Raw genomic sequence first — 22,634 nt, forward strand, 5'->3', positions numbered from 1 at the left:
ACAGTGGGACTTGGTAATGTGTAAGGGTCACCCAGGTGGTACTTGTTTTAAAGGCATGAAGGAGTCACTCAGAGCAGCTGAGGCTCAGCACTGTGAGAGGCCATGGAAGGCCATTGGTGAAAGTGCAGGCTCAGTTGCACTTGATGGCCCAGGACTGAGTGGGTCATGCAGTGTTTTGGAGATTACAGTACCATGAAATGACCACCAAGAGCAGCAGCAGTGGAGTACAGGCATCTGGAGCCTAGAGGATGATGCATGTATTACAAAGGGCATGGCTGGAGAAGTGACCTGAGCACTTGGAGGAGCTCAGAAGATCGTGAGTTGGATCCCAGACATTGGACGGTTGGAGATTGATTTATGCTTTTGATTGTGACTGTGCCCTGATATTTTCCCTCTTGAAGGAAGAAACTATTTTAGTGGAGCCCATAGTTAAGAGACTTTTAATTGTAAAAAGACTTTGGATTTTAAAAGAGATGGATATTTTAAAGAGATTGAAATTTTAAGAATTTGTAAAGACTGTAGGACTTTTTTTTAAATTAGGTATTTTCTTCATTTACATTTCCAATGCTATCCCAAAAGTCCCCCGTGCCCTCCACCCCCACTCCCCTTACCCCACACCTTCCACTTCTTGGCCCTGGCATTCCCCTGTACTGAGGCATATAAAGTTTGCAAGACCAATGGGCCTCTCTTAAGTTATTTAGATCTTGGGGATGAATAAGAAACACAGCTGAAGTTATCACAGAGAAAGGAGCTTCAGTTTTAGAAATGCCTCCATGAGGTCCAACTGTAAGGCATTTTCTCAATTAGTGATCCAGGGGGAAAGGCCCCTTGTGGATGGGACCATCTCTGGGCTGATAGTCTTGGGTTCTATAAAAAAGCAGGCTGAGCAAGCCAGGGGAGGCAAGCCAGTAAAGAACATCCCTCCATGGCCTCTGCATCAGCTCCTGCTTCCTGACTTGCTTGAATTCCAGTCCTGACTTCCTTGGTGATGAAGAGCAGTATGGAAGTGTAAGCCAAATAAACCCTTTCCTCCCCAACTTGCTTGTTGGTCATGATGTTTGTGCAGGAATAGAAACTCTGACTAAGACACCCTGCAGTGATCAAATAATATTTCAAAATGCCAAGAATAGATTTTTTTTGCTAGGTGACACGTTCTATCTTAGGTTAAAATGCTGACTTATAACATGCAAGGCTGATTTGATGGAGATTTTTGTACATAATGCATACATCATAGCAATAAAATAATAATTTCAGTTAATCTAGATAACATTGGTGTTGCCTTCTTTTACAAGCCTGTATTCTATTGAGAAAAAAAGGCACAATTAGCTTCTAACTCTTCTGTTTGGTTCATAATTCATTTCCTCGTTCATTTCAGTTCCTAGATACTGATCCATGGTAGCGTTGATGATAGTCTATTGTTGACAAAGGGAGAATACCAATGTGGAGTAACATAATGATAGGGAGAGGCAAGAATCCCTAGTAACAGCAATAGGACCATGCTGCCTTCTGGGGTCATGTTCAACATGGACTTTGAGGGCTCTGAGAATTTGGAGTTATTGAAATCAGATGCTGATTTCTGTATGCTCTCTTACAGTGCTGACTAAATATGGTTCAGGTCGGGACAGTTAAGGGAATTATCAGCTTGTTTCTAAGACACTCTTCAGCCCTAAGCTTGGATATCCTTGAAAGCACTTCTTAAGCATCTAGTTGCTTTCCTCGCCACAGGACTCTGGGACACATGCATTCTTTCTCTCTTTTTTTATTATGTATTATAGAGCAGAAAGATAAAGAAAAGTAGTAGCTTAGCCTGAAAGCCACAGGGAATAAGCGCTAACAAGATTTTCAAAGTAAAATGTTACTGGCTCTTGGTCCCCAAAGGAAATCATGGCACCTGGTCTCCTGTCTGCCCAGTGGTATATCCTAACTTCTTAGAGAAACAGCCCGAATGTTGGGACTTACACTGACTCTTTGTTAAAAAGAAAGGCAGGAGTTTTTGTAAACCATCCATTCCTTTCCATTAAAGGGAAAGAAACACAATAAGAAGGTCAGAATCTATTATAGGTATGTATTTTCAATCCTTTATTGCCACTAAGAAAGTGTTTGGTAAGACGATGCTTCACAGAAGGCATCCTCAAAGGGTTAATATAGAGTTATAAGTCCTTAACCCCAACAACTATCTTTAGCTAAAGCTTGTATCCACCTCACTCAGAGCAGATTCCCATTGTTTGTTCCCGTTTCCATTTTCAACCTGTAACTGATTTCGAATTTTGATATATGAAATATATTCCATACAAAAGATGGTAGAGGATTGTCTCATAATTGAACATGGAAGAATGAAAGTTACAAGGAATATTAAATACAGGCAGATGCCACTGAAAACAGCATTTTTATTTTCTGGACCCAAGATTATAACACCTTTATTCTTGGTTCTAGCTTCTAGCAGATGTTCTATTTCAACTGGACTTCTGGCATATTTTTTCCTTTGCATTTTAATGTAATCCTGCTATGATCTTTTTTTTTCTTCACTTCTTCTCATTCATTCGAGATTGTAGCAGAATCATATCTAATTTCACCCTGGGTTTCCCAGTATTCCTTGCAAACTATAGTGTGCTCTGTTAGCATTTAAATAAAGATCAAAACATTTAACTTACCTTAGGTTTAGAATTGTGAGAGGTAATTACAATCCTCAAAGAATTCACATCACTTAAGATTTATAATTATAAATGTAACGATTCTGTATTCATTTTTTTCTATAACACACAGTATCTTAGCTTCTTTTCTCGGAGAATGAAAGTGTATTATTATAGACATGAAAGTGGCAAATTTTTTCACCCATGCAAGCATAAAATTTGGATGGCATGGGTATATAAGGATATCCAGAAACACAGACATGCTTCTCAATCATGGTCAGAAAGGAATATTAAGTGAGGGAAGTCAAGACGTAACTGTATCTTTAGGAGGATGAATGTGACCAGAGAGCATAACGCATTTAGAAAAGCTTGATGTATACAGATGCCAGATGTGTTGTGTTCCCTTGAGGGGTGAAATTCAGATTTTATTTTGGGGTAGCACATGGTTTGGGAGCTCAGATGGGTATTTTTTTTCAGATGAATTTTTTTCTCATTACATATATTCATTCTACGTAGTACTGTACTGTATATGGGCACTTTCATAGATTTATGCTTTGAATATTGAGAATATGCCCCCACATCTAATTCCCTCCCCTTTCTCATCTTTTGCTCCCCTAAACATCTTTGTTCCTTCTTTTATGTCATATATGTGTATAAGATTCTGTGTGTTCATATAAAGTCAAGGAATCAACTATTAGAGAAAACAAAAATTTCTTTCCAAATGTCTTATTGTATCTATTTTCCTGTAAATGATACAACTTTGTTTTTCTTTATTATATCAAAAGCTCTGTTGTGTATCTATAAATTTTGTTTATCTACACCAAGGTTATTGGGCATGTATGTTGATTCTCTATGTCTGCTATTTTGACAAGTGCTGGAGTGCTAATTGATGAGCAAGTATCCTTGTGATATGCCAACCTGAAGTCCTTTAAGTTCATACATATAGGTAACTCAGGTGGTCCTATGGTAAATCCACTTTCAGAGGTTTGAGAAGTCTCTGGACTGATTTTCATAGAGGCTGGACCAGTTTACCTTCCAGTCATCAGTGTGTAAGGATTCCTGATTATCACATCTTTTTGAACAGCAACAGAAAACAGTTAACTGAGTCAAAAACTGCTGTAGTAATGGAAGGCTGTGTTTACTACCCTACATCGAACAGAGGATGAATATCTAGAACACACAAAGAACTCAAATGGCCAAAAGATGAGAAATAAAATAACTCCATCCATAAACCAGCTAATGAAATAGAGTTCTCAAAAGACAAAGGATGAATGGCCAATAAACGCAGAATATAAGTGTTCAACATCACTAGCTATCAGAGAAATGCAAATTAAAACGACACTAATATTTCATCTCATCAGGCAGAATGACAGTCTCCAAGACAATAAATAACAATGAATCCTTTTTTTTAGTAATACCAACCATGATCTCTTTCACACAGAATTCAAACAAACAAAAGAAATAAAATAAAATAAAATAAAATAAAATACACCATGCATATTGAACACATTGACATTTGAGGCATCCAGAGCTCTTGAAGATGATAAATGTGATGGGTGTTTGTTTGCTTTGTTTTATTTTCTTTTGTTTGAGAAACGTGTCTAGAAGTCAGAAAAACAATCTCTTGTAGATAAACGGACTTAAAAGAACTTTCTGACACTGAAAAGATTCATGTAGTCAAGGGTAAAGTTTCTAACACTAGGAATTCACATCCTAGTATTAGTGGGAACTTCGGTGCTGACGCCAGCACCATTTACAATATTCTGAGTGGGTCTCTATAAGCAGGTGATGCTTCCCAGAAGGATCTACTTTTAGATCGTTGTACTTTTAGACACTGCAATATTTGCAGAGAGTAGGAGTCTAGTACACAGAAGTATTTTCTCTTCAGTAACACAGTGCTCACTGCTCTTTCTGGGATTCCCACCTTCATCTTTCCCAGAAAGTTTTTAAATCTTCAAGTAGTAATTAATGCTCAGGTGCCTTTTTCAAATAAATTAATAAATAAGTGAATTTCTTAAGTCATGATCTGATTTTGACATAGCTTTCTTGGAGTTAATAGTATATTGAAGCCGGGCAGTGGTGGCGCTCGCCTTTAATCCCAGCACTTGGGAGGCAGAGGCAGATGGATTTCTGAGTTCGAGGCCAGCCTGGTCTACAGAGTGAGTTCCAGGAGAGCCAGGGCTACACAGAGAAACCCTGTCTCTAAAAACAAAAAGAAAACAAACAAACAACAACAACAAAAACAATATATTGACTGGAATCATGTATGGCTAACCAGTCCTCATAGTTAGTAATCCTCAAGATGTTTAGAATTTCTTGTCCAATCCTAACAGTTGACAAGAAAACAACTGTCATCATTTTCTGTTTGACTTTCACATATTCCAAATGTATTATCCTGATTATTACTTAGGTGACAGGACACAGAGACATTTTTTTACTGCTGTTTCCCAGTAGGGAACACTGAAATCTTGAGGGAATGAAATAACTTAAAACAGCCATTCCAATATGTGACAGAGCCACTATGTGAGCTCTGGTTAGTTTCCCAACAAAATTTGTCCTCCTAAATATCTTTGTGTGTGTGTGTGTGTGTGTGTGTGTGTGTGTGTAACCTGATGATTCATAAAAATGATGATTCAGGTTCCTAATTAAGAACCAACTGCCTGCAAAGGAAGCCATTAAATGTTTGTCAGAGTTTTAAGCCACTGCAGCACAATTATTTAATAGCACTACTGGTATAATCCCAAGCCCCTCCCGAATAAAAATAATACAATCATGGCCTGCTTTCTAAAAGTGCTTTCCTTGTCAATTATATTTAAAACAATTACTTTGTTGATGATTTAATCTTCTGAAGGAAATAAATGCTAGTATGGGGCATTAAGAGGCTAACACAGGAAAAGATATGAACTGCAATTATAATTTGTTTCTTAGCAACTAATAGCAAAAGTTATAAAGTTGATTCTAGCACATCTATAAGAGGCAGTATTACAGCTCTGGGAATAGAGTGACGGCCCTTAACAGTATAATGTTGTGAGTAATTTGCCTTTGCTACTATCATAAGAGAAATTATTTTGGATCTGCTTGGTCAAAGCCCTAAAGAATTCTCATTAAAAGCCAGCTATTATTCTGCATGTTGTTTGCTTCTCATCTCCCTTCCCCATTATACTGAACACATGGCATTGGTTGTTCCACACATTGTGAGAAGCTGAAAAGAATCAGCATGATAAAACAGATTTCTTTAATAACTGGGAGAAAGAAGTCCATCATTATAAGAGCTCTACTTCCTGTCTGAAGCAGCACTTACTACATGTAGTCATGGTTAGAGTAAATTAAAATTTTTTATACTGGATATTAGTGAGGACGGCACAGACTTTTAAAGAGCCGTACATGTCAAGAGGAAAACTAAGGAAATTTGAAGCCTTAAATCTTTAAGCTTAGGAGATTTTCAGGTTGGAAATTTGCTGTGAAACATGAATGGCTCACAATTTGGATCATCAATTTAATCTGTTGGTTCTATAGGCATGTTCCCCCATATATTAACTTTGAAATCTTTTTTTTTTTTTAATTTACCATGATTTTCTCTTAGATACACATGGAATATAGATGACACAGATGAAGTATTTCTGGGTTAGATATTTCTTAAAATTAGAAGATGAGTACTGTCAATCAGGAAACAAAATGATTGGAATAAGGTAAGAGAAAGCAGTAGGTAGGTTTGGTTAGGTTACATCCTTGAGAAATAGTTTGAAGAGCTTCCATAAAGAAAAGGATATAATTACATGGTTTGACATGCTTAGAAACACACTTGTAATTAAAGACATTCTGTAAAAGTTGGCTTTGGGGTATGAGTTGGGCAAGATCACTTCCACACAAACCATGTTGTAATTGCCTGCATTTCCTGTGGGTAGGGAAGCCCCACTGCAGATCAGTAGTCAGTGTGCTTCTGGACCATGAGTAAGTAGGTCAGGTTATGGGAACTAGAGAATCTAATGCTTCAAGTAGTCCTACTGCATTTTCCTGGATGGTGAGAATCTGATGCTTCAGTCCTGGGGTCTATGTAAGAGACAAATGCCAGGTAGAGTTATCTAAGAAAACCATCGTTTAATTAAATACTTGTGTATCCATATCATTGAAGGAGACTCCTGTATAGTCTGAGATAATCAATGCAAACTAAAATGTCAATAACTACATCCAAATACTCTGTAATAATCAGGCAGGAGTCCATGTCTTACCTGAGACAATTATTACATATGGGGCAGTCATAATTTCTCTCATGTTAGAGGGTTGAATATGAACCACAGAGATTAGAGTTTTTCTATGTATATATTGATGTGTAATATATGTTATATGTATAAGACAGCTTGGGGTGATGGAACTGACTGTAAAGAGCTTTCAGTACAGTTTGGATTCCCTAAATTAGTATAAATACTTAGTGGTCATGGCAGATGGCCTGCAATCCCAACATTCAGGAAGCAGAGACAGGATCCCTAGAGCAAGCTGGCTAGCTAGACTATTAGTCTCATAAAGTTCTTTCATAATAAAGTCCTCACTTTCAAAAGTAAGGTGAAGAACTATACCAATTAAAGAACACACTTGATGCCCACATTAAACCACCATGCTCACATGTATGGGGTCATGCACATGAGAACATTAATAGACACATACCACATGCACATGCAAAAAATATACATGCTTTCTACATCATATACCAAAAGTCAAACATAGCCAAAGCAGACGTATCTATTTACAGTTAAAAGTAGGTCTAATGGAAAGCCTTGTTGCATATGAAATTTCCTGTTTATCAGCTATTTACAATACAATTCATAACAATAACATAGAGTAATTAAGTAGCAACAAAAATAATCTTATTTTAGGGAGTCACCACTACATGAGGAACTGTATTAAAGGGTTACAGCAGTAGGAAGGTTGAGAACCAGTGCTCTGGGAGGAAGGAGGAGGCTCAATGCAACTCAGAAAGTCAAGAAATGTCACAGGTTTGGGAAGGATAAAATTTGTAAGATCCTTAAAGACACCTACTCCCCATCTTTACAGAGGCTGTAAACAACTGCTAGGCAAGGAGAACCCACAGCCAAGCTGTCAAGAGATCTCTTGAACACACTGAGCTTCATGCAAGTTATGCAGAGAGTTCCAAGGTTGCAGCTTTTGTGAGTCATCACTTGGGGATGGGTAAGCTTTCTATCACTTTAGGTACTGCAGAGTTGCACCTGCTGTTAGGAAGAAACCTTTACCCATAGTCCTACAAGTAACCCCAATGAAAACTCACTGATTCACCAGACTGGTCTTCAGTGCAGGCGTTACTTTGATCTGTCATGGGTTTCTTCTCTTGGGTCAGTAGATGTATATGTTGTATTCCCCCAGGAGAAATCTCTCAGCACAATCAATGCTGAACAATATATAATCAGCAAATACTTATTAGGTATTAGAGAAACAAAGTGAAGACATGGTCTCTTCCTCTGTATAAGCTTGTAGTGTGCAAAGGCTACATATATCTATTTTTAAAGTACAAGACACATTAAGAGTAGGTATTTGGCACATTTGAAAAGCAATATTTTAATCAATAAATATCTCTTTATTGTTAGAATAGGTCATTACTAATGCCGTGTACTATAGTAATGAAAATAAAGGTTTCCTTATTAGATTCTGATAAAATTGAAGTAGGCATAAGAGCTTAGTAAGAGTGAGCCAATCCCAGAATGTAATAATCATTTCTCTGTTAGAAGTCTTGAGTGCTGTAGATATTAAATGGTGAAATCAACTTTGCTGAGGGTGGTGAGAGATGGTGTGCCTCCACAAGAGCTGTGGATACAGATGATCTTCAACAGGCATGATGCTGTTGGGGAGCCAAGGAGAAAGGAATGAGGCTCGAGATAGACACACAAGAATGAACTGATCAGGAAAAAAAATTTAAAAAAAAACTAAGCAGCATTTGAATTCTGTTGTGAGAGAATGTAATGCCCTAAAGGAGTCTATGTGAATGCTTAATTGCTACCATCACTGGACAAAGCATATGGATCAAATCATACAAGATTAATGCTTTGAAGATGCAAATGCAAACTGTCACTTATGTTTGCTTGAGAGTCATTACTGTCCCACAGAGCATATGATGAATAAAGTGTACCAGAAGGAGAGGCTGCTGGTGAAACTAGAAGAGCAACCAGGTTTTCTTTTCAAAGCTGAGATGTCCATGTATGCTTCAAAAGGACAGGGACAGACTATTGTTGAAAGTGAATTGAGATAGAATCCTGGGAATTCTGAAAAAAAAATTCATCATGGTAGTTCACATACCACTCATGAGAGAGCCCTTGTTTCATATTATAGAGATTAGACAATTAGTAAAAGTAATGAAATGACATAGATATTACAGAGCTTAATAGTGCTGTCTCATGGAACATAGTAACACATTGGTTCCAAATCTCCTATACCAACTGCTGCTCTTTATATGTTTCTGGACAGAAGTAGATAGGTACAGCAATCCGAGAAGTATAGCCTTACTTTAACTTTCTCTACATTATGCCATATTTGTATATACTGGGACAAAATTCAATATTTTGGGAGGTTACTGACATCTCAAAATACATAAAATATCAGTTGCTTTCTAAATGTTCAAAGCACTCATGAAGGATATTTCTTAGATGAGAGTGTATAGAGGAAATGGGCCCTTCCTCTGTGATTTACCTGAGAGACTATCTTATTAATTTCTTTGAAGATAGAATCATATACAGAACACACCATAGCATAAGAGTTCTGTGAGAGAGGAAAGGGAAGATTTTGCAAGGGAAGATGATCACAAAACAGCAAGCTTAGGAGATACAAGGGAGAGTTGGGTCTCCTTGCTCCACTAATAAAAAGTCTATTGAATAGGGTAAAGGCTGTTTGATTGCAGAACACCAGACTTAATATCACCCTCTGCTTATAAAAGAGAGCATGCTTTTTATAGGTGCATGAGGGAAGCTATGGGGCAGCCTTTCTGCAGTGAGTGAAGAGCTGACCAAGTATCTAACTCCAGGCCCAGATCCCATCTGGATCACACTCAAATGACCTCTTTGAAGACTTCCTCTAACTGCAGGGTGTCTTGCATAATGCTATAGCTATAGTAAGTGCCTAGTAATAAAGTTGGATTTATTTTTCTTCTGTAATTTTCTTTTGCTTCGCCCTTCTCCTCCCCTCCTTTTCTCTCCTTTCCCTTCCCCTGCCCTCCCCTCCTTTTCTTCTTTCTAAGTCCCTTTCTTTTTAAAACAGATCTCACAATATAGCTTAGGCTTGCCTTATTACAGCAGCCCTTAGGGCACTGAAGCTTTAGATTTGACCTCCCATATCCTGAGAAACACTAGAAAGATAAACAGCAGTTTTGGAGTGGGGCAGGAAATGTAATTTCATTTCATTTAAAAACATTTTTTAAAAGAGAAGGAAGTTAGATCTTGCATGTTCTTTCTGCATTATGGTATGCAAAGTCAACAGACCCCTGACCAATAAGAGTGACTGTGTTAGATGTAACCTATCAACATTGGATTTCCAGAATATGAACTAAACAACCTTCTTTGTAATATTTAAAACTTTTTATCAGATGAAAAACTGGAAGTATCTGGGCTTTCTTGAAGCCCATAACATAAAGCAACCTCTTCCTTGTGAATTCAATGGACTAAATACTGCTTCTGTCCCTGGGTGCAGACACAAAACATTACATACTTGAGATGATTTGTATATGCTTGGCTCAGGGAATGGCACTATTTGGAGGTGTGGCCTTGTTAGAGCAGGCATGGCCTTGTTGGAGTAGGTATGTCACCGTGGGCATGGGCTTTTTACTCCTAACTGTCTGGAATAGAGTCTTCAACTAGCAGCCATCAGATGAAGATGTCAAACCCTCAGCTCCTCCTACACCATACTGGCCTAGATGCTGTCAGATTCCTGTCTTGATGATAATGGACTGAACCTCTGAACAAGTAAGTGAGCCCCAAGTAAATATTGTCCTCATGAGAGTTCCTTGGCCATGGTGTCTGTTCACAGCAGTTAAACCCTAACTAAGACAATACTATTGCCCGTCCCTTTTAAAAACTAACCCAGCTGGTCATGTCACTAGTTAATTTAGCTGATTTTTCTATGTCAATGGATGTCTTCATTCGCCAACTGAAGAGTGTATGTTGGCTCTCTCCTGTTCTGACTTTCTCTTCTTGTTCCCTCTCTGTCTGTTTTAAGGGTTCTTTCAACACTGGCATTCACTTGGGTGCCCTTGGCCTGTTATTGATATGCTGTTCTTTCCTTTTTAGGAGACAATCTGGTACATTTTCATGATTTGAATTCCCTGCTTTATTCTTCTTTCTCCTTTCTGTAAATCTTTAATTCTGTTGAGATGATACACTCAAATACTCAACTGTCTGACACATAAATCTTTATGAGAATAAACTACAAGGGAGGTGACTATATATCCTAGACTACATAAGGTTTGCATTTATGGCCTTCACAAGGTTTTAGTACTTTCATATTCATAAGTATACAGGTATACAAGAGAAATAATAAACGTCAGTATCTTTTCAATTAAGCCTGTCATCTTCTGTTCTCTCACCCTACCCTGCTTCCACACTCAGTCACTAATTTATATTATTTAAGACATTAGACTTGAAAGCCAGCATATTCTCGTTTTCTCCCATCCCTCATCCATATTCTCGATTTCTCCCATCCCTCATCCAAACCATTGATTGCCCCCGAAAATTTTTATTACATCACTGATTTAATGTGTGTCTCCCCTAATCCTATCATCTCAATCTTTGGTTAGTGTGTTATCATTTCCTGTCTATTATATTAAATAGTCCTCTTAACTGTTTTCTCCAGACTCTGATATACCAATACTTCCAATGCACACACTGAAATGATGTCTTGGCCATCAATTTTAAATATGTAGAACTGGTTTATATTACTCCCTTGCTTAAGACCCTTTGAAATCATCAGCCATCAACAAATTAACTCAGTCTCATTATCCTGTCAAACAAGGCCCTCGCTGATTGAACCTTTACCCTTTCCCACAGCCTCTTACCCTCCCGTGCCCCATTTCATATTTGACAACCTTGATATGTGGCATGTTTCCATGTCTATTGCATATCCATGAAAATTTCAGCTTTGCTGCTTCTGATACATAAAAGTCTTTGCCAGTTCTGTTGGCCTCTTTAACTATCGACCATCTGTCAAGACTTGGCTCAGCTGCCATGTCTCTTGGGGAGCCTACTGTGTACCACGGAATGGGTTACATATTGCTCTCATAGTGCAGTGTGTACACTGGTGCCTTTTATTTAACACATAATTGTTAAAATTAATACTTTATCCCTCTGTCTTTCATTAGAGTGCTTGCTTAATCTCATGATTTTTTGTCCTTTAAGATATTTCTCTTTTTGATCTTTCCTACTGTTCTTTTTTTTTTTTCTTCAAGAAAGCATGTCTTACTTTTATAGTTGGAAGAAAATATATAGGCAGACACTTCTCTACAGTGATCCTTACATAAGCTGTTGATATTGTTAGCATCCCTTTTATAGAAGAAAACCATGAGTTTCAGAGAGGACACATCCCTCTGTTTCTCTCTGACTGTCTGTTTGCTTGTCTGTCTGTCTGTCTGTCTGTCTCTCTCTCTTTCTGTGTGTGTGTGTGTGTGTGTGTGTGTGTGCGTGCACAAAAGCAGATGTCCTGTAGCAGGAGTTACAGGCAGTTGGCATGCATGTGAGAGGATGCAACCATGTAAATAGTCCATTATGCAGTGTTCAGGGTAAGTTTCCCATACAGTGTTAGAAGTGGGGAACCAATCGAGATGTTCCTATTTTCTTAGTCTGAATTCTTACTAGCTTCATGCAGCTAGAGTATTTCACCATTTTTCTGGCACTTTAATGTCTCTATTTTTTTCACATACCAATTCTAAACCCAATCTACATCCTTCTTCAGGTGCTCAGTTGAAGTAATAATAAAATACTGCTATGTTTTTGTTTGTTTGTTTGTTTTGTTTTGTTTTTCAGCCTTAGGAGGAAAAATGACATGATTGCATCTAATGGAAATATGTATACACATTTGAAGGCAATTTTGAGGTTTGTTTTAATTGTATGCCTTTCTTCTTTATGTGCTGATATTAGAAACATGCATATATCGATGAGCGAGTTTGTACCAAATTCTTTCTATTTCAGACCACTCAGAACTGAGCAGGGTCTACAAACTACTGATATATGTTCAGTATTTCTTCATATGAGTATGCATATCCTGTACTTCATGGCATAATTTCTCATATTTGGTATTTTCACTGCATCTAGAATGAGTTCAGAATACCGCCTCTGAATACTTTATCATCCAAAGTGCTGCTTTTAAATTCTTACCATTCACCGTACATCAGCTTTTAAACTGGTGGTTCCTGGCTACCTAACATTTTTACATTTCTTTTTCAAGCTGATCCACTGATCAGTTCTAATCCTACATATTTTCTGTTGGTTATTGTCCTTAATCCTCATGGGTCGGTGCAGTGATGATGCATGCACAGTAGTTGCTAAGAAAAGATGGGGTGAAGCCACACAGCTTTCCAAAAACTTGTAGCTTTCAAAATCTCTTTTCTTTTTTCAGAGGGAGAAAAAGAAAATATTCTACATCATACGTACACTTTTGAGCTGAAGGGAGAAAACACATTCAGGTTCAAGAGCAGGCAGATATGTGAGGACATCAAGCAATTACTGCTTTGTCATAAATGATTGTTGTATTCAAACACTCAGCTAAGTGGAAGAAAGATGGAAGGGAAGCTAGCCTTTAGTTCCTGGGTAATAAGACATGTTAATCTAGACAGGTTAATAAGACGTAGCTCAGGTTCGGAGGAACAAGGTATGGTTACCAGGAATTCCTGACATTGATTATGGAAAATGTTTTCTTGATTTGCTTCTGCTTATTGCAGATGTTTTGACCCTGCTAGCAATTTCTATTGGCCTATGAGGCAGGTAAGAAGCACTCTGGGGAGCCTTTCATTCCATGAGCTGGGTTTACTCTTCAAATACATGGTTTATGTATATTCTGATGTAATGGACAAATAGATTATTTTCAACACTGGGAACTAAAACTACGGCCTTGAACACACAGATAAGGTTTCTAAAATCTAAGTTACATTCCATTCCTTGCAGCCATAACTAATAGAATTTTTAAAATTCATCCCCTCTATCCCTCTGCTTCTCTCTGACTCTGTCTGCCTGTCTGTCTGTCTCTCTCTCTCTTTCTGTGTGTGTGTGTGTGTGTGTGTATGCACACATGTGCAGGTGTCCTGGAGCAGGAGTTACATGCAGTTGTAAGATGCATAACATGTGCTGTAAAGCAATCTCTGGTCCTTTTGAAGAGAAATAAATATTCTTTTCTTCTGAGCAATCTATCCAGCCCCAAGAAAATTGAATTTTAAAGAAAAATAAGGTACTTATGTAAAATCAACATAGATTCCAAGTACGGATGCTTATAGCCATTAGCACTATGGTGACAAACTTCTATTAGTTTATATACGACAAAATTGGTTAGTCTTGAAAATAAGAGAAGAGAACAGCACAATGGAAGGAGGAAAATTACTCTTTATATTGAACTGAAGTCAATCTTAATATAATAATAATAATAATAATAATAATAATAATAATAATAATGTAGGAAAGGTTTTATACACATTTCACCATGGTAGTAAAACTGTATTTAAATGGGTGCTTTCTGCACATTCCTCAGCATCTCCCAAAAGTCTTGGCAATATCATGAAGACGTCGAATACTCCATTTTTAAAGATCTATTCCTTGTCTCCTAGTGGAACTCATTTCAAATGACAATGGTGATGTGATAGAGTGAATAGATCTCAAGACTTGAAGTCTAAATCTGAGCTTTTAGTCCTAACTTTGACCATGAGTATCATGGGCTGGCAGAAGTTCCTTCCTGTCTCTGATATACACACTTTTTTATTTGTACAATATAGGATAGGATGATAAAGATGGGTGTATGTAAGGTTTAAGTGAAGAAACAGATTCTGAAGTATTTTCTAAACAGCAAAACAGTACAGACAATGTAGCCATCAGTTATGTTTTCAAGGCACGGACCATCAAAGAGAAACTGAAGCAGGAGGCATAAAGGACCAAGGTACTTTCTATGGAAATCATGCCAGATTCCTAAGCTTTAAAATCCCTGGGGCCATTACAAAGCAGTTAGAGAAGATCTTCAGCTATTTGGAGGCCTTCGGGGGATCAGCTCCTATGATCCTCCACATTTATTTCAAGGGCTCTCTGCATCTGGCTGAACTAGATGGTAAACACCTCACCAATTTCCACATAATAATATCTACAAACATAATTTCAGCCAAAAGACAATTTATAGCTAACATATTTTCAATTGAGTCAATTAGCCAAATCACTTACCTGCTAACAGTAGCAATATGGGGTTTTGTTGATTCATTAATTATTCAAGACAAGATTTCCTGCTTAACCTTCAAAATAAGCTTAAAAATGCACTATTTTACATGACTGCCAAGGTTAAGAGGAAGATGTTTATGATATGATTATAATTTATATTCCCAGATTTCCCATTCATTTTAGAGGCATGGAGGCCACCTGGTCAAACAAAGGGTGCATTTGTGATGCTTAATTTCCATCAGGAAATGGCAATGACACTCGAAATAATGAATTCAAAGGCTCTGTACATGTAATATGTTTGCTCATCTCTAAGTGTCTCTCTTTGACTGTTTATCTACATCATAGTCACTTAAAAATTTTAATTGAAAATGAAAATGTTATCTAGCTTTGCCATTTGGTTGTAAAACAGCAACTGATATATACCCACTGTTAGGTGATATTATTTTAAAATCTTTCTTGTAATACATTTAAAACTATGTGTGGAAAAAGAAGTCCACTTAGTATAAGAATATTTTATTGAGCACATGCTGTCTATGATACATTAGGGTCTCAGGAAAAGGGAACCATAGTTGCTTTCTGCAAGGAACTTCTAGCTGAGATCACTTCTTGTCACTCTCAGATTCCAGCCAAAAAGCAATCAAGAAATGGAAATGGAATCAGAAGCTGAGATTTTGGTATGCACCTTTCAAGGAGTAAGACAGATACCTCCAATGGGCCACTGGAGTAATGTGGTATTCTGTTGTACGCTAATGAGTCAACAAAATGAAAAATAAGGCAGTAGAGAACAATTTCATAAATTCCCCTTTCAGATATATGATAGATCTATTCTACCAACCAATAACTTGATACTAGTCAGTATGAATAAAGATACTTGTCTATGAAGTGTGTCTACACCCCTTTGATTAACCTACTAGTGAGAATAAAGGCAAAGCAACTCTGGGTGATTTCCTTCTCTGTACTTCTACATCAGTAACTCTTCAGAAATTAGAGCATCTCTGACTCAGAGTTCATCCTGCATCTTTATTTCAAGGTGGGAGTACTTTTAAGGTGTAGTAATTTCCCTTGGTGACTCTTACCTCTACACAAAGTGACTTGCTCAATAAAAGTCACTTTTAAAGGTTATTCAACAAAGATATGTAAAAATCTATAAAATTAGGTAGGTTCTTCAGTGGGGTCAACAAGAGGTAGGCTGACCAGCAGATCAAATTATAGATTGCAATCAAGGGGGATATGGTGGGAAACCTCACAGAGAAAGACAGTCACTGGGGAAAGCTACTTTAAGCAGGGTGGTAAACATAGGTAATATTCAAACTTGTAACCAAAAATCCAAAACAAACTCTGTTATTACTTTGAACTATTACTAGTTTAGAAGAAGTGGTGTTGAGGGATGCTAGAAAATTAAAACATTTTGGGGAAGCTATGAACAGGCAATAAAATTCTGGCAGGTTATTTCTTTCACTGTCCAAATCTCTAAGATCACAAAATGTTCCTTCCTTTTAAACTTTGTGATTTTTCCTTCATAGTACCCAATATTGTTGGCATCTGCAGGCATAAGTACAATGCTATCACTGAAGATAAAGTCACTAATATATGTTTTGGATGTTTTTTGTCTGTTTAAATTTGTAAATACTTTATGGCTCATTGGCAGATAAAGGGGATTCCTAAAGAAGAACTTGGCTTTACAGCAAATGGAGCCATCATTGATAATCACAACTGGACACAACAATCCAAAGATCAATGACTGTTGGCAGCCCAACTACATCACAGTTCTTGTGACTATTTTTCTGGGAACATCATGAAAGAGCATATGGAAAGAGTGTAAGAGACACAACTGAAAGTCCACTATAAAACAGTATCCCCTAGAAATGGCTGCATAATTGAACAATGGCACTATCAATAGATATGCTAATGAGAAGGTTGGAAATCTCACCGGAAACTCCTAGTTAAAGAACCACAGGCAACTAATGGCTTGTGAGAGATGGAGAATTTGATTATCTCAGGGATGCACCCCTTAATTATTTAATACAAGGTAGTCAGTGCTGAAATAATATTCACAAAAACAACAATGGACCCAGAAGATTATATTTATATATTTATGCATGCTTATATTAATATATGTGTGTGTGTGTGCATGACAATAATAAAGAAAAAGCAGATATAAAATTGAGTGCAAAACAGAATAGGTTGGAGAGAAAGGAATTGGGAGGGGCTGAGCAAGTAAATGAAAGGGGGAAAGTATTGTCATTATATTTTAATTAAAAATGTATAGTAAATAAAAGGCCGTGGGTTTCCCAGTGAAACTGGATTTATCAAGCTCCAGAATGCTCTCTAAGGAGCCCTGTTTTATACCACAAAAATCAGAAAACATCAAGAGAAACCTATATGCTGCTACTTACAGGCCCAGCAACTTTACCTCACAATAATACCTAACAATAGCTAACAGAATTTAACTGATTATTAATAATTAAAATTTATTAAAATTTAAAAACTCAGGTGAAGCTATTAGAACATTATCTGATTAAAAGTCTTAGTCTAGGAAAACATAATTACTCCCTTTGCCTCTGTACACAAGATACTCAATATACATTTTTCTGATGATCCTATAGCTATTTGAGATTTTGTGAAAGGGAATCAGGAGAAATGGTTCTTCAGTCTTGAAAGGACCTTGAAACCCATACAGTCCACACAGCCTACACAGGTCTGGTGAGCATCTTCTCCTGGCTCTATCAGTATCTTTAGTTTCACATTCCCATTCCCTAATAGAAATGAACCAATGACAATAGGCTTGGTGATGTTTAATCCAAATGTCAGTCTGCCCTCAGCACTGCCACTTACAGGCAGGAAAACCAAACAGATGTTTCCTTGTCCATCTGCTGATACTAGTAGGATTTAGCTAGTAGTAGGGTGTTGGGAAACTGAATTGGGCTATCTTATTATCATAAAACTCAAAATCTAGGATTGAGTTCCCCATGCAAAATGTGCCCTTTGCAGGAGATGTGTAGCAGAAATGGTTAACAGCAGTAAACCACAGTGATCAGGAGTACACACACTGAAATCAAATAGCCTGCAATGAAATCATTCAGCTTCCTCTCCGTGTGAACTTTGCTTATTCCCATGACTCAGTTCCCTCCTTTGTAGAAGGAAAATAAATAAGATCCTGTACCTCTGGAGTCAAGGCAACTGTTGCATGGGACCCTGTAGTTTCATTGCCAGCGTGTGCCCAGCAAGAGAGACGGGCGAGCTTCTTCAGAGAGTTCATGAGTGGACCCAGCTTCTATTTTGTACAGTGACATGCAGATTTCAAAAACAGCGTGAGATTTTACAAGTGGTCAGGTGACATGCTTAAGGACAGTCAGTGACCCTGTGAATCTTGTAGTAAGATGCACAAATTCTCATCTCTTCTGTTGCTTGTCACTGCCATTTTGAGATCTGCTGCGTTTACCTTGTCTCTACGTACTCTAACTCAAGGGCAGATCTGTTCTGAACCCTTGAATTCTCTATGCAACCATAGTACCTTTGCATATGCTAAGTTACTTTATCTAGAACATCCTTTCCTGTTTATCCTTCAGATCACAGTTTACGCTTTCCTTCAGAGTGGTTTCCTTTAGTAACCCCATTCAGTCAATGTTTGATGCTTTTATCACCAATGTCTTCAACCCTTGGGTATTTTTCTCAACATTGATTGCAACTAGAGATTGTTTCTTGTATGACTATTTGGGTTACATTTTTAATTCCCCACTTGAAAATAAACTATGCAAGATAAGCAAGTAGATCTGATTATTTTTAACCTTTCTATACAGTACATACTCAGAAAACTTTGGAATATGAATGTTCTATGCAGTAAGGTCCTCTCCTCACGTGCTTTACTCTTTATGCTCCACTTTCTCTCAGTCATGCCTTTAATATCTGTCAAAATTACCTGCTACACAAATTCTACCATATTCTGCAACATGTCCTGGAAATCCAAATACTGAATCTTCCTAGCATTCCATACACTGGAGGTTGCTTGTTCGATTTCTCCCATTTCTTGCTAGTTGCAAATTTCATGCCTCTCTAATCCACTGATTTATTGTCCACATGCAACACAATGCCATCTACCTAACTGGTATTCACTAAGATATGGGAAGAAAAGAAAAGAAGTCAAGTAAGGCTATACAGTAAGTATTGACAGTACAATGAAAAATGAATTTGCCGGAGTAGTTTCCAAGTTTGCAAGTGCCTATTATTTTTCAAAGTTACTTAATTTTTCAAATATGTAAAAAAACAAATTATGGATAATACTGGAAGTTAGTTAATAGTAATTATATATTTAAAATCTCATATTTCAGAAATAAGTCTAGTATTGTACCTTCTTAGCATGTCTGAGGTCATAAGATCAAGCTACAGCTCCAAATTATCAAACAACAAAAATCTACTTATTTAATTAGCATATGTAGGTGCATATTTTTGTATATGTATATTTGTGCATACTAGTATGTGCACTTGGCACACTTGTGCATATTGAGGAGAGCTCTCAGGGGCTGGTTCTCACCTACCATGTTGTAGAACCTGGGGATCAAATTCAGGTCATTAGGCTTGTAAATAAACCCTGCTAAGCCATCTTGGTAATACCAAAAAAGCAAACTTCTAAAAAAACATTAGATTGTGACTACAGTATTGAATTATATATGCAGGTCCCTCCATGTCCTAAAAGAAGCTAATCCAGAGAGAGAGAGACTGCAGAGTGAATTCAAAACCTAAGAACAGCTGCTAGGGATTGAGAAATATGTTTAACATCAAATCAAATGTAAAACCATGGGCCTGATGTGATTAGCTCTCTGTCACTGTGACAAATACCCAGGAGAAGCAATTTAAAAAGTGGGAACATTTATTTTGCCTCAAAAGTTTGAAAGTTACAATCCAAAAGTATCTAGATCTATGTCTTTGGGCTTCACGTGAAGGAAAATATCAAGTAGGTAGAACTGTAAGGTAGAGGTTGTTTGCCTCATGTTGGTCAGGAAGCACTGAGCTGAAAGAGATAGAAAGAACTATAGAATAAGTTATACCTTGGAAGTTCAGCCACCAGTGACTTACTTCTTCTAAATAGGTCCAATTTTTTTCACAGTTTGTACTGCATTTGTAATAATGGCATCAAACTATGTATCGTAAGTGGACTAATCTATCATTAGGTGAGAGCACAGAAAATCCAATGATAGGATTTATTAATTGAAAACCAAACCTTCAACATGAGGATTTGATGGAAGGGGACACTTCTTATTAAAATGACAATAGGTTCAGTCTGATTCTGCACACAGACAGAGGAGACCATCATCCAATCTATGCTGTCCGCCTGTAGTCCAGCTTAATAAATGATAGACCACTTGAAGACAAAACAGGTTAAAAAATACATTAGTATTCAGATATGTCACATGAAAAAGCCAAATGGTTGTGCTTTTATGCAATGTTCAGAATATAAAGAGCCATCTGAGACAGAAAGTAGAGTACTGACTAGCAGGAGGGAAGAGGGACAGAGTTCCTGAAGTGATGCAAAGCTTTTAAGTTGGATAGAGATGCTGGTTTAACATCTTAGTGAACATAGAGAGAAATCATTGACTAATGTACCTCAAATTAGAGAATTAAATATTATGAAAGGTAAGTTCAGTCTTTATGACTTATTAGGGGACAACTCTCAATTTTAGAGATGTAAAGAAAGCATCTTTTTATTCAAGGCATTATAGCTACACATTAAAAAGGCAATTCCCGTCTCTCTTACTTTCATTCATCATTCCACAAATATTGATCACTCCCAGTTATAGCTTTGTATAAATCGTCTTTTATCTTCTCTCTACCTCATTATGTAGCCCTAGCTAGCCTGGAACTGACTGAGATCCCCCTGTCTCTGCCTCCTGAGGCCTGGGATCAAAGGCATGCATTGCCAGAGCTAGCTGGTATCTGTAACTCCAGTGGGGCTTAAAGAAAGTTATAGAAAGCAAGCAGTCAGTGGCATTCAAAATCTATCTGTTGATGCCTACACACCTCATTCTATATTCTACTTCCAAGGCTTTTAAATGAGGGTCTTTAGAGGACAGTAAATCTAAGTTTTATGAGGCCAAGCTAACAGATTGCTCTTTGCACAAGAATACCTTCCTTCCATTTAGGAGAAAAAGTAGATGCTATGAGAAAATGAACAATTCTAAAAGGCTAATAATATAAAGCAATGCAACTGTTAAAGCAAATTAACCCTCTGATCATAATTAGTGTGTATCCTAAACACACATTTCAGAGGTAAATTGCTGGCACATAGTGCCATCCATTAAAGGTTTAGAGGCTAAGACAGAATTCAATCACTGGACATTTCTCTGATAGAAAAATTGAGTGAATGGAAAACACATTTGCATCTTTTCATGATGCCTTTGAATCTGAGATTTAACCTCTGAACCCCAAACAATGCTTTGCTCTCTAAAGGGACTGCATACTGTGGCTGGGAAATAAAAAAATCTAGTTGGTGTGGTGCATAAAATTCATGTCAGTTCAGAGGTGAATGGCTCTCTCACATTACAGCTCACTCAGGAAAAGGTGCTGATGGAGAAGAAGGTAGTAGCTAACCCTTGCTAGCACAGGGACTTTGGGGGGCTCAAAATGTCACAGCATGAGTGATAACAATGCCTGGGAGACTACAGCTGAACTGTTACAGCTGCAGGTAGGTCACACATTCTAAATGTGATAATAGCCAGTTTCTGGGGCTTTAGAATGCCATACAAAGGGGTCAGATTCAGGGAGAATGACCTAGAAAAAGCAAGAAATCCAGAGAGAGGGACCCAGGGCTAACAACCTCCCCTGAATCACTTCAAATTATTGCCCTTTGAAGAGAGAGGACCAATCCTGGTGCAAGTGGGAAAATGAAACATGCTGGGGAAACAGAAAGGTTACTTTTTGAATTGCTGCAATGACCACTGTCATTATTTGGTCAAATTATACTATTATATAAAGTTCAACACCCTCTTACACTTTCCGTGATAAAATGCAGAGTGTTACACAAGCTGTCCACAGATAAATTCCTGTTTCATGGAGGCCTTCACTAGCACTCAAATGCAGCTCAGTAACAAAAGTACCACACTAGTCTCATTGTCTGTTTGGCTTCGTCATTTCTGGATCAGTGTCAGCAGAGCAGAGGAAATGGCTTGTGTATATACTGGCCTGTTGATTTTCTGAGACTACCACCCAAAAGTTAGCAGATGTGGCATTTTCAGAGAGCTTTCTTTCTTTTCTTTTCTTTTTTATTTTCCTTTCAAAACACTAAAGGCTAGGATTCCAAATTGCATCTGCCAGCAAAGCTGTGATCAGGCTAAAGGCCCAGGGGAGTCTCCCTTGCTTCACCCAGCTTTGGTTGGCTACAAATGCTCATTGTTTCCCAGACTGCACTGTTTGCGGAATCTATGGTCACAATCTTTGTACATCCTCTCTTCTGTGGATTTATGATCAACCTCACTAGCCCTGGATGATCTCATCTCTACATCTTCTATTAATAGGTTTATACATATAATTTACAAATACACGTATTATTTGGGGTTCATTGCCCTGGTTGATAAATGTTGCTCTAACACAATATAGAGTGGGTGTTTAACTTTAA

At 37.6% G+C, this 22,634-nt stretch overlaps 1 protein-coding gene across 12 annotated transcripts in view; it reads right to left on the reverse strand.

Annotated features, from left to right (window-relative positions):
* LOC110295865 (contactin-4) overlaps positions 1 to 22,634 on the reverse strand; it is a 1,019,336-nt gene that overhangs the window by 327,495 nt on the left and 669,207 nt on the right. The window lies entirely within an intron of this gene.

This window comes from Mus caroli, unplaced genomic scaffold, assembly GCF_978045245.1.
Source record: "Mus caroli unplaced genomic scaffold, Mus_caroli_1 scaffold_7, whole genome shotgun sequence".
Classification (NCBI taxonomy): Eukaryota; Metazoa; Chordata; class Mammalia; order Rodentia; family Muridae; genus Mus; species Mus caroli.